We start from the raw sequence: 10,340 nt of genomic DNA, 5'->3' as shown, positions 1-10,340 counted from the left end.
GTCCACGACACAGACCGAAGTGATGTGGAGGAACTGGCCCTCTGCATCGCGCTGCAGTGATCACAGGTCGACACGAGCATGAACTCTTGGGCTCTGCACCGTCCCCAGTCGCCCGACGCCGCAGCGCAGACGCCAACGCTTGCCTATTGTGCACTGCGGTTAACTCCCCGCGCTTGGCCCTCTCCACCCTGCTGGCCCGACACCCTCCTCTCCCCTCCGACGACAGCTCCTCATGGGCATCGGTTGGTGCTCGTGCCACGGACACAGACGTCCGAATCAGAGGTGCGCACCGCCCGCTGTGAGAGGCGGGGAGATAGGGTGAGGGTCGCGAATTGTTGGAGCAATGCAGAGGCGAAGCTCCTCGCAGCTGTTGTCCATCGCTCGTGGACGAAGGAGGAGACAGATGTCCGTGTCTCCATCAGAAGAACACCGAAGCGCGTTGGCTCGGTGTCGAGCAGTCGAAGCGCGAAGTGGTGCAGAAGCTGACGGCAACACCGAAAGTCACGAAGCTGGTGAAGCACCAGAACTGCGTCGTGTGAAGGATGGTCGGCTTCATCGATTTCACGTCTGACTGGCGTTACCGACTTCTCCGACGACCCCCCTCCCCATCATGCCGCCGCCGCCGCCAATACAAAGGTCCACAGCCGTTTCGGTGAGCGGATGGGCAAAGAACCAGCAATGAAGTGATGAAGATGTTCGCGCCTCTCGTATCTATATGCACTTTTAGTAATTTAATTTAATTTTAGATCTCTATCCGGCGGCTGAATTAATTGACATGGTTAAACCCTGTCTTTTGGTCGGATGACTGCTACGGTACGTGGTTTGTACTACTCCCTCCGTTTTTAAATATAAGTCTTTGTAGAGATTTCACTAATGGACTACATACGGATGTATATGGACATACTTTAGAGTATAGATTCAATTATTTTATTTCGTATGTAGACCCTTCGTGAAATAGCTTAAAAGGCTTATATTTAAGAACGGATGGAGTATGTCTGTTTGTTCAATGCATGTTTAGCTGATGATCTTTGTAATTTGTTTAACGCTGCATGGTCCTAGTTAGTCCAACCATGGAGTCCAGCACTCTATGAAACTCCCAACTTTTTTCCATTGTGATTATCTCGCCACGGGACAAGATACATGTCTACACCCAACCAGCTAGCATCCGCAGCCAGCATAGATAATATGAATTTAGAATACTGATATGAGGTACTAGGTTTGTACATTTTTATAAGACCTTTTAGATCACCAAAGTAATGATACAAAACGTCTTATAAAAGTTTAATTAGGAATGGAATACATGATTATGGACGCGGCGATTTATGGATGGACCGATCACTGTCGACCGATATGCCCAGACTAGAAAGAGGTACCTACTGGGTGGCCGATCTGATACACCCAGTGTAAATGCTCTAACAAATCCGTTCAATGTACAACTCCGTAACATTGACAGTGAGTGTGCGCGCGCTCATAGCCAAAATTTCACTCGTGTGAGTGTGCGTGTGTGGTTTTTACTCTAATCAGATCGTTGGTCCTCTTACCGTATGTATTTCATTTTACCTATGATACGAAACTCGAAATGCGGCAGTAGTTTTTTCTTCTCTTGATGACACAGATCTTCAAACGTGCTTTGACTCGGGGCATGCATGCACGGCGAACGACGCTAATTTGGACTCCGGCAGTGCAGTGCGTGCCTGCACCTGCACGCGCCGGTACGGTGTCGTTCTCGATCAACTCGACGTGCTTGTCGATGCCTCGATGTGCACTTGTGTGCAGCAGAAGCGTGCGTGCTCGCACGTACACACCTCCGTGTGGTCGACGTGGATCCTCGTGCAGTCGTGCCGGTGTCCCATGCATGCATGCATGCAGGTATATGCTCTGCGACTCGGGCCATGCACGTACACACATCCGGAGAAACGTACGCCTTTACGCTCCGGCTCAAGATATGTGCCAGCCCCCGGGTACAAGTTTCAGTTGCCGCAGCAAACCACCGGCGATGGACCGGAGGACGGGCCGGACGGTTGGTTTCGCATCTCGCACCGGCATCCGTCCAGCAACAACCACTGCATCATTCACATGCTCCGCCGTGCCGGTCGCGGTCGTCCTGGTACGGACGAGCGCACGGCCATCCCGTGTGCTAGCTAGATGCTGCCCAAACCATACCGTACGGCCCTACCCCTCCCATCCTTTCACCGTGCTGAAAAGCTGGGGAAATGTTCATTCAGGTAAAAAAAAAAAGGACGACAAGGCGAGGGAGCGGGGGCAGGGCGGCCTTTTGTGCGCAGCGGTTTCGAATGATTGAGCGAGCTGCGCTCTCCGGCGCCCGCTTCTCCATCGGCGGTCGATCCGGTGCACAGTGCCGACGCAGTAGGATGAATCGATCAAGCCATCAAGGGATGGGGGGCGCCTGCACATCGCCACCTGCAGGCCGCTCCTCCTCATCGACGTGCGTGGCCCCGGCGTCCAGACTTTACGCTCCGGCACGGCGGGAAAGCCTTCCTCATTTCGGTCCCGGAGTACAACATACGCGGCCGGCCTTTACGCGCGTGCGTGGCCCCGCCGGCTCGGATCGAGCATGTGCGCGCATGGCCGGATGCCATGCAGTGCGCGGGCTCGGCTGCAGTTGGCGTTGGCTCGGCTGGCCGGCCTCGAGCGAGACGTGGTCAACGTGGGGGAATAGGAGAGGAGAGCGCTCCAGCACCGACCGGGGATCGAGAAAGCAAGCAAGCTACTAGTAGTAATCCTCTCCTCTCCTCTGGGAGCGGGACGAGTGTCCGGCCGGCCGTTACGATTGGTTGGTTAGCGTTAGCGTACGTACGCAGCTCGGCGGTACGGAGAAGCGGGCGCCGGCATAGAATATGGGTGGAGACAGCAGGTAATCTTCCCGTCCCGTGCATCAACGGCAAGCCCGGACGGAAGAGGAGGAGGAACCAACGAGGAATGAGCAGAGAGCATGGTACTAACAGTTAAAATGTCTGTCCAGCGCGTCGATGCTAGCTTCGACGCATCAGATAGGGAACCCGCCCAGGAATCCAGGACCACTTCCTTGTTTTGTACTACTATGCATTCACGTTAATCTAATTCTGGGGAAGCAAAACTGCAGGATCAGCAGGGAACAAAAAAGCCACCCACTTGTGACTTGTGCCGTTTGATCCGTCCACGTTCAGCTTCATCAACACTCCCAACCAAACACAAGTGTATCACATATTCACATTAGTACCACCAGCTGGGCCAGAATGCAGCGTCACAGCAGTAGGATCAACGGACTAACTCGATATGGTGTGCATTCGTTCATGGTCATGGTCAGAGCAAATGTAGTTTGTGGTCAGCAAGAACACATGCATGCTGACCAATCAGGTAATTGACCTACTCTACAATCTGACCGGGACACCTCAAGCTGAATCTGGCGTGTATTCCTTCATACTCGTATATATATGGACCCAGTACAAGTATAAGAAATACAATTGTCAACGAGCTAGCCACCGTTGGTCAGCCAGAACACATTTTGAAGACAATCTGGTACTACTATGTGACTTTGTATTAATCACCTACGTACTCCCTCCGTTTCTAAATATAAATCTTTGTTGAGATATCACTACAGATTACATACGAAATAAAATAAGTGAATTTATATTCTAAAGCATGTTTATATACATACGTATGTATGTATGGAGTTTGTTGATGTCCGTATGTATGTACATACATACAATCTGACCAGGAGACCTCAGACTACTACACATTCTCAGTGACTTGACGAAAAAAGGGTTTTCGCCCGCTTTGTATTACAAAGCAACCAACCGATACATCCAGCTTGCTGGGGCCACAGCACAAGATAGCCCAAACGAAAAATAAAAGAAAGAAAAGAGAAACCAATGCCGACACCGGCAGATTGACTAGGAGAAGAAGACAGGCAACCGTTGCACCCGCCGGAGAAGTACCACCGCATCCCAGCAGTCTGAAGCGTCGCATACGAAACAACACCTCCAAGAAGGGATGCGACAATTTCGCCGCTGTTGCCCGAACAAGTCCTAGGGTTTCCCCCGGTACGCGAAGGGTAGTGGAGAGGGTGGTATCGCCGACGCCCTTCAGGAAGGCTGGCGGCACCCGCAGGCGTCGCCGCGTCGGTGTCGGGAAAGCCAATAGGGATTTCTCCCGATCCACAACCACCACCACCATCCCAAACACTTCGTCGTGACCACCCACCAGTCTGTGCCACCACGATTACCGGACCACCCTCGTCATCTCACTAGAGCTGCCAACACGAGGCCTGGAGGGGAGAAGGAAACAACAGCCACAGAAGCGACCACCACTCGATCGGAGGGAGGGGACAACCTCCACCGCCAACACGGAGCCGACCGTACGCGACGACGAGGACTTGCCAAGCCCTACGACCCTGTCGGACCCACTTGGGCCCGTCCAGTCCCAGTCCATGTGCTGCAGCTCACCGACCTAAGCACAGAACATCGCCGCAGACCGCCGTCGCCTCACCCCACCAGGGAGCGGAACCGTTGAGCGCCGAGCAACCGGCCCGCCCAAACCCAGATGGGGCCCAAACGGGCCCAGATCTGGGCCTGGCGGGCGCCGCCTGTCGCCAGCACCACCGCGCCGCCCCACAACCAACGGCCAAGCCGCCGCGTCAAGAGCCACCGTGGCACCGCCTCCAAGGGGCCACACCGCCGTCAGCCGAAGCGCACCGCCGCCAACAGCCACCGCCCGAGCAAGGGCACCACGTGCGCGGGGAACGGCAGACCCGCCGCCACCAGCACCATGCGGGCAGGGCCCGGCAGCGCGGGCTGGCAGCGGCGAGGGGGGGAGGGAGAGGGGAGGAGGAGGGGGAAGAGCCCTCGGCCGCCTCGCTCGGGGAGGTGATGCAGGGGAGGAGCTATGATTGTATCTGGTTATGTTACATTCTCAGTGACACGGAGCAGGTGACGAATCCAGACAGAAAATCAACAGTGGATCAACGGTTAGGAAAACTAAAGACCTATGCCAAGATATGGTAGTATTTCTTGACAAACGCTCGAGTAACCCATGACTCGGTAAGCTCCAAAGCCTGTGTGCTCCCAAAATCTCACCTTGGAGGTATATATACATACATATATGGACAGTGCTAACTTTCAGTCGATTGGTAGTTAGTGACAGATCTGCACGATTCGTTTTTACCTGATCGCTATCATTCCATGTTCGCTTGTATTGATTTTTTCCTTCTCTCAAAAAACGTAGTGAATCGCTAACGCCTCGTTTGGATGTTGATATTCAGGGCCTTGGAATTGGATTGGCCCCAATATCAAATCAAGCTGACTTTGGTATTGACATTCACCCAAATTCTGGTGTTTGGATGTTCACAGAATTGATACTTGGACTTTGCATGAGAGGCTCAATTCTCAAGCTTGTTTGGAAGGCCATTCTCTACATTGAAATTGCTCATGGGAGGGGGGAGGCTGCGCTGCCATATGACTCAGCCTACTTCTTCTCCTAATCCACCGGCCTGCTTCTTGTCCTCACTCAGCTTCGCCGCCGTCGATGAGGCAGGATGAGTTGGTGACGGGGTTGCTGGACAGAGGGAGGTCGGCGATGGGCGGCGGGTCACGGTGGCTGGAGAAAGGAGCGGGTCCGTCGGAGAGATGGGGGAAGGAGGAGGGCGGTGGAGAGGGGCTGACCTGCACCGCCGAAGAGATGGGAGGAGGAGGAGGGCGGTGGAGAGGGGCTGACCTGCGCCGCCGGAGAGATGGGGGAAGGAGGAGAGTGGTGGAGAGGGGCTGACCTACGCTGCCGAAGAGATAGGGGAAGGAGGAGGGCGGTGGAGAGGGGCTGAACTGCGTCGCCAGAGAAATGGCGGAAGGAGAGGAGGGCGGTGGACAGGGGCTGACCTGCGCTGTCGGCAGGTCCTCCATTGCGGCTCCGAATATCTCACGAAGGCGAGCTTGTGTGCTCTGAAATCGGGAATAGGAAGGCGGGCTGCGAGGTGGGCTAGCCAATATTGCACGCTAATTCAGCGAGTCAATGCCATGACCATCCGAACAATGGCATTCAGGCTATTCAATGCCAATATCAATATCTAGGCCCCAATATCAACATCCAAACAAGGCATAATGGCTTTTTTGTTTTTTCGCTGCATAATATGAATAAAAAATAAAAGTGCTTAAAAGAGGATTCGAAATCAGGTCTATGCAATAGTTATTGTGCCTAATAACCAATTAAACCACATTTTCTTGTTCTATGTTGTAGATAAGCAATATTACTCTAACCTTTCTAATTTCTGCTATATCAGAAAAAATAATAAAATTTGGCTTGGTAACTTTGACATGGCCAACGTGATAATTATAGCATGAGTAACATGATAACTATACCTTGATAAGGCTGGTAACTACAATACGAAGGTTAAAGCATGGGGTAGTGTGGTAATTTAATACAGAAATTACTGGTGAAATGTTTCAAAAACTTTTTCCCCTTGGATGAAAGATACCATGGTGTTTAAACGGAAGATATTAGGTATGTGATGCATAAAATTATTATAAATTTACATTAAAGTTATCGGAGGAGTTATGTTTTAATGTTTTTCCTTCGAAATCAAAGTTAACATGGTGGTCGAACGTAAGTTATGAGGTCCCCGATACATAAATGACTATACTACTTACACAGAAGTTACTCGGGCACATTTTAGTAATGTTTTTTTCATGGGTAAAACATTATCAATGTGTTTTATATAACTTATCGGGTGTCTAGTGCGTAAATTACCATGTTATTTGCACTAGGTTATCGTGCGATATTTCTAGAACTTTTCGCCCAAGGTGTTTATACGTAAGTTATCAGGTTAGTTATACATAAGTTATCATCTTATTTACACAGTAGTTACCGGGGGTATATTTCAACAATTATTTTACTTCGGATGGTAAAAAAGTAGTATTTTATTTGAACTTGATAGGAGCCAAGTAGTGGGTGAGTTGGCTAGTGTGTTAAGATATCAATATTAAAGTCTTGAGTTTAATTCTCAACATTGGCATGATTTTTTAGACTAAAAAACTACAAGTATGGAAACTGCTAGCATCAAGATTTGTTTCCAACATCTTTTTCTTCCGGTCAAAAATTTATCATGGTGTTTGTGTGTTAGCTATAATATTTTTAATGCGTATATCACCATGCTATTAACATAGAAGTTATCGCGGGTTGTCTTCAACACCTTTTTTTATATGTGACGAAGTTATCACAATGTTTGTACCTAAGTTATCAGATATGTGGTGTGTATGTTATCATACTATTTAGATAGAAGTTTATCAGGTCTGTGATGTATAAAAAAATATAACGGCGGATCTAATCTAGAGAAAAATCACGGTGGTTAATGTCAACGTCTTTGAAAATCTTTTCACTAAATGCGCCATCAAAATAGCAACTCGTTCAGATTTTTAGTCCTAAGCGAAGAGCCAGTAAGCACAAAATTCAAAGCATGAATAATTATCCTAACAACAACGTCTAGGTGGAGTGGTTAGTGTGGTGGTGTTCCTCCCGGAGGTTTGGGGTTCTATTCCTATCATTGCCCCATTTCTTTCCTTTCTTTTTCAAGCTTAGAAGCTAGTGTTGACTTCATGTGACCGTTCAATCCGAAATGGACGGGATCCGGATCTATGTGTTGCTACATTCCTACGGAGTGGAGGTTAGCATTCTCGTACATATCTATATCCATTATCTATTACTTAATATTAAAGAAACTCTCATATTATTTTAATTCTTTATATATTATATCACTAATCTTCTTAGGATTGAAGGCCTCACAATCAACTGAGGTCTTTAATTGAAATTTGATCATCCGATTTTAACCGGGTCAATAATTTTTCAACCCGATTCATTTAATTTTTTATACAATATACTATGCTTCCTAATTTTTAAATCTTCACAATTAATTGAGACTTTAATTTAGACTTTAGTCAACAGATTTTGACCGGGTCAACTATTTCTTAAGGACTTCTTATATTTCATTATTGTAATTCTCTATATACTATATCACTAATCTTCCTAGGATTAGAGGCCTCAGAATCAATTGAGGTCTTCAATTGAAATTTGATCATTTGATTTTGACCGGGCCAACAATTTTTCAAACCCTTTCATTTAATTTTTATACAATACACTATGCTTTCTAATAATATTTAAATCTTCACAATTAATTGAGGCTTTAATTTAGACTATGGTCACCTGATTTTGACTGGGTCAACAATTTTTCAAGGAGCTTTTATGTTCAATTATTTTGATTCTCTATACTCCCTAATTTTAAAGATTTTTCATTCGATTGAGATTTTGATCAGGCCAACGATTTTTCAAATCAACCAGCATCAATTGGCCTATAAAAACATATCAACCCCTCGCGGACTCATATCATCTATAAAAAAGCATCATCATGTGATACTATAGCACAAATATAGTACATGCAACCAACGATAAAAATATATCCCCACATAAATATGTGTTGATTAGCGGATAACATAGAATCATACTGCAAAAAACCCACCACATAACTGCATTATAAATAGTAAAACACACTCCATCGTCTACCTCACCGGCTAAACTAAATACTCCATTAATTTCAAAATATAAGGGTTATTAGTTTTTTGGGAAGTCAAATTTCTTTAATTTTGACCAAGTTCAGCTCAAAATATCGGCATCCACAATATTAGACAAAAAATCAGAAAATTCTTTTCATGATGAATCTAATAACACTGATTTGATATTACAAATTTTTGTATATTTCTCTATTATTTTGATCAAACTTAAAGAGGTTTGACTTTAAAAAAATGTAATACGTCATATATTTCGAAATATAGAGTGAGTAAAGAAATTTAAGAATCTCAACAAATTCAACGGCACAGCAAAGCACGCCCAACCCTCTAGTTATACAATGGATTTGATCCAACGTATCAGCTCCGAGATTCAAATTTGACCAAGAAGATTGTTGATAACTGTCTAGTTAAGATACTTTTTCTTTTCTTTTTTCTTTTGTGAATCTTGATGTCTGGTTCGGACAGCAGAATAATATCCAAATAGTCTAATTACCCAACATGCCAGTTAGCCTAGGCGCTTTTTTTGGTAATTATTTTGATATCTGTGAACGAAAATAAATTCTCAAGATAGATTTGGCTAGGCTCTGTGTAGCCAACTGACCAAAAAGAGACATAATTAAACTCCCAACTCGACTTAGACCATGTGAACATGCCAGGACAATTTTCATGTGCTCCCTGTGACAAAAAAAACCATCCAAGGGGGCAACAAGTGAAGCAGAGTAAAGCCCTGCACATTCAACAGAAAATTGGCATAAACATGTTTAGCTACAGATAATGTCAACACATCAGACGGAAGAGTTCGTCAGCAGCAACTGGAAACTAAAACCACCATTAGCCTACATGATGTGGTCTCTGTTTATTAAAAGTGGATCTGAGTCCTAACGGAGGAAGACCAGCCCAACTGCAGCCCCTTTCACCTGATGCTTTTTTTTTTTAGAAAAGGAGGATGACCCCCGGCCTCCGCATCTGGGAGATGCATGCGGTCATTTTATTGATTATTTTCGAGGACCTTACAAAGCAGTACAACAATATGCCTGAATCCACCATCTTGGCAACATCTGCCGCTACTCCTATCCATATGATGAAGGGGTGCAAGCTGGACCAAATACCCACGACTCTCACCTAAGCCTAACATCTAAGAGCCGGAGACCCTGACCGAGCCACATACCGGGTCCGGGGTACAAACCGGTCCGACGCACTCACATGTGTCGTCGCCGCCATCTTCCACTGGTCCATCTTCAGATCAGATTGAGGTACCAGCCTTGTCAGGTGCCTCCGCCATCGACGCCATCATGACGCCAAACGACGACCTTCACCTACGCGAGTCCATCTCCAAGCAGGACGGAGATCCATGCTAGGATAGGGTCGCACCACCGCCGTCGCCCACCACCCACAAGCGCCACCCAGCCCCAAGGTTCCAAAGCGGCGCCTTCAAGAAGGGAACGGCGCCGTGAGCGCCGCCGCCGCCCAACAAAGTTAAGGCTTTCGCCCGGAAGACCTAGGGGAAGGGGAAGTGAGGGGATCAGTCCATACCGACGCCTCCAAGGAGGGGAACGGCGCCCTCAGGCGTCGCCGTCGACGCGGCCGACCATGGCCGACCAGGGATTTCGCTCGAACTAGATCCCCACCACTAGCAGCACCTCCTGTACAAAACCGGCAATCCAAGAAAGCGCGGCCCGACCAGGCTGGCCCGCATGCCGAACAGGGAAGAAGGGGAGGCGCTAGATCGCGCGCACCGGCCACTGCAAAAGCCGTCGCCGGACGCCAGCGACCACCGGATCCCGCCGCCCG

The sequence above is a fragment of the Hordeum vulgare genome, chromosome 7H (assembly GCF_904849725.1).
Source record: "Hordeum vulgare subsp. vulgare chromosome 7H, MorexV3_pseudomolecules_assembly, whole genome shotgun sequence".
NCBI classification, from domain to species: domain Eukaryota; kingdom Viridiplantae; phylum Streptophyta; class Magnoliopsida; order Poales; family Poaceae; genus Hordeum; species Hordeum vulgare.
Note: the sequence above shows the minus strand (reverse complement) of the source record.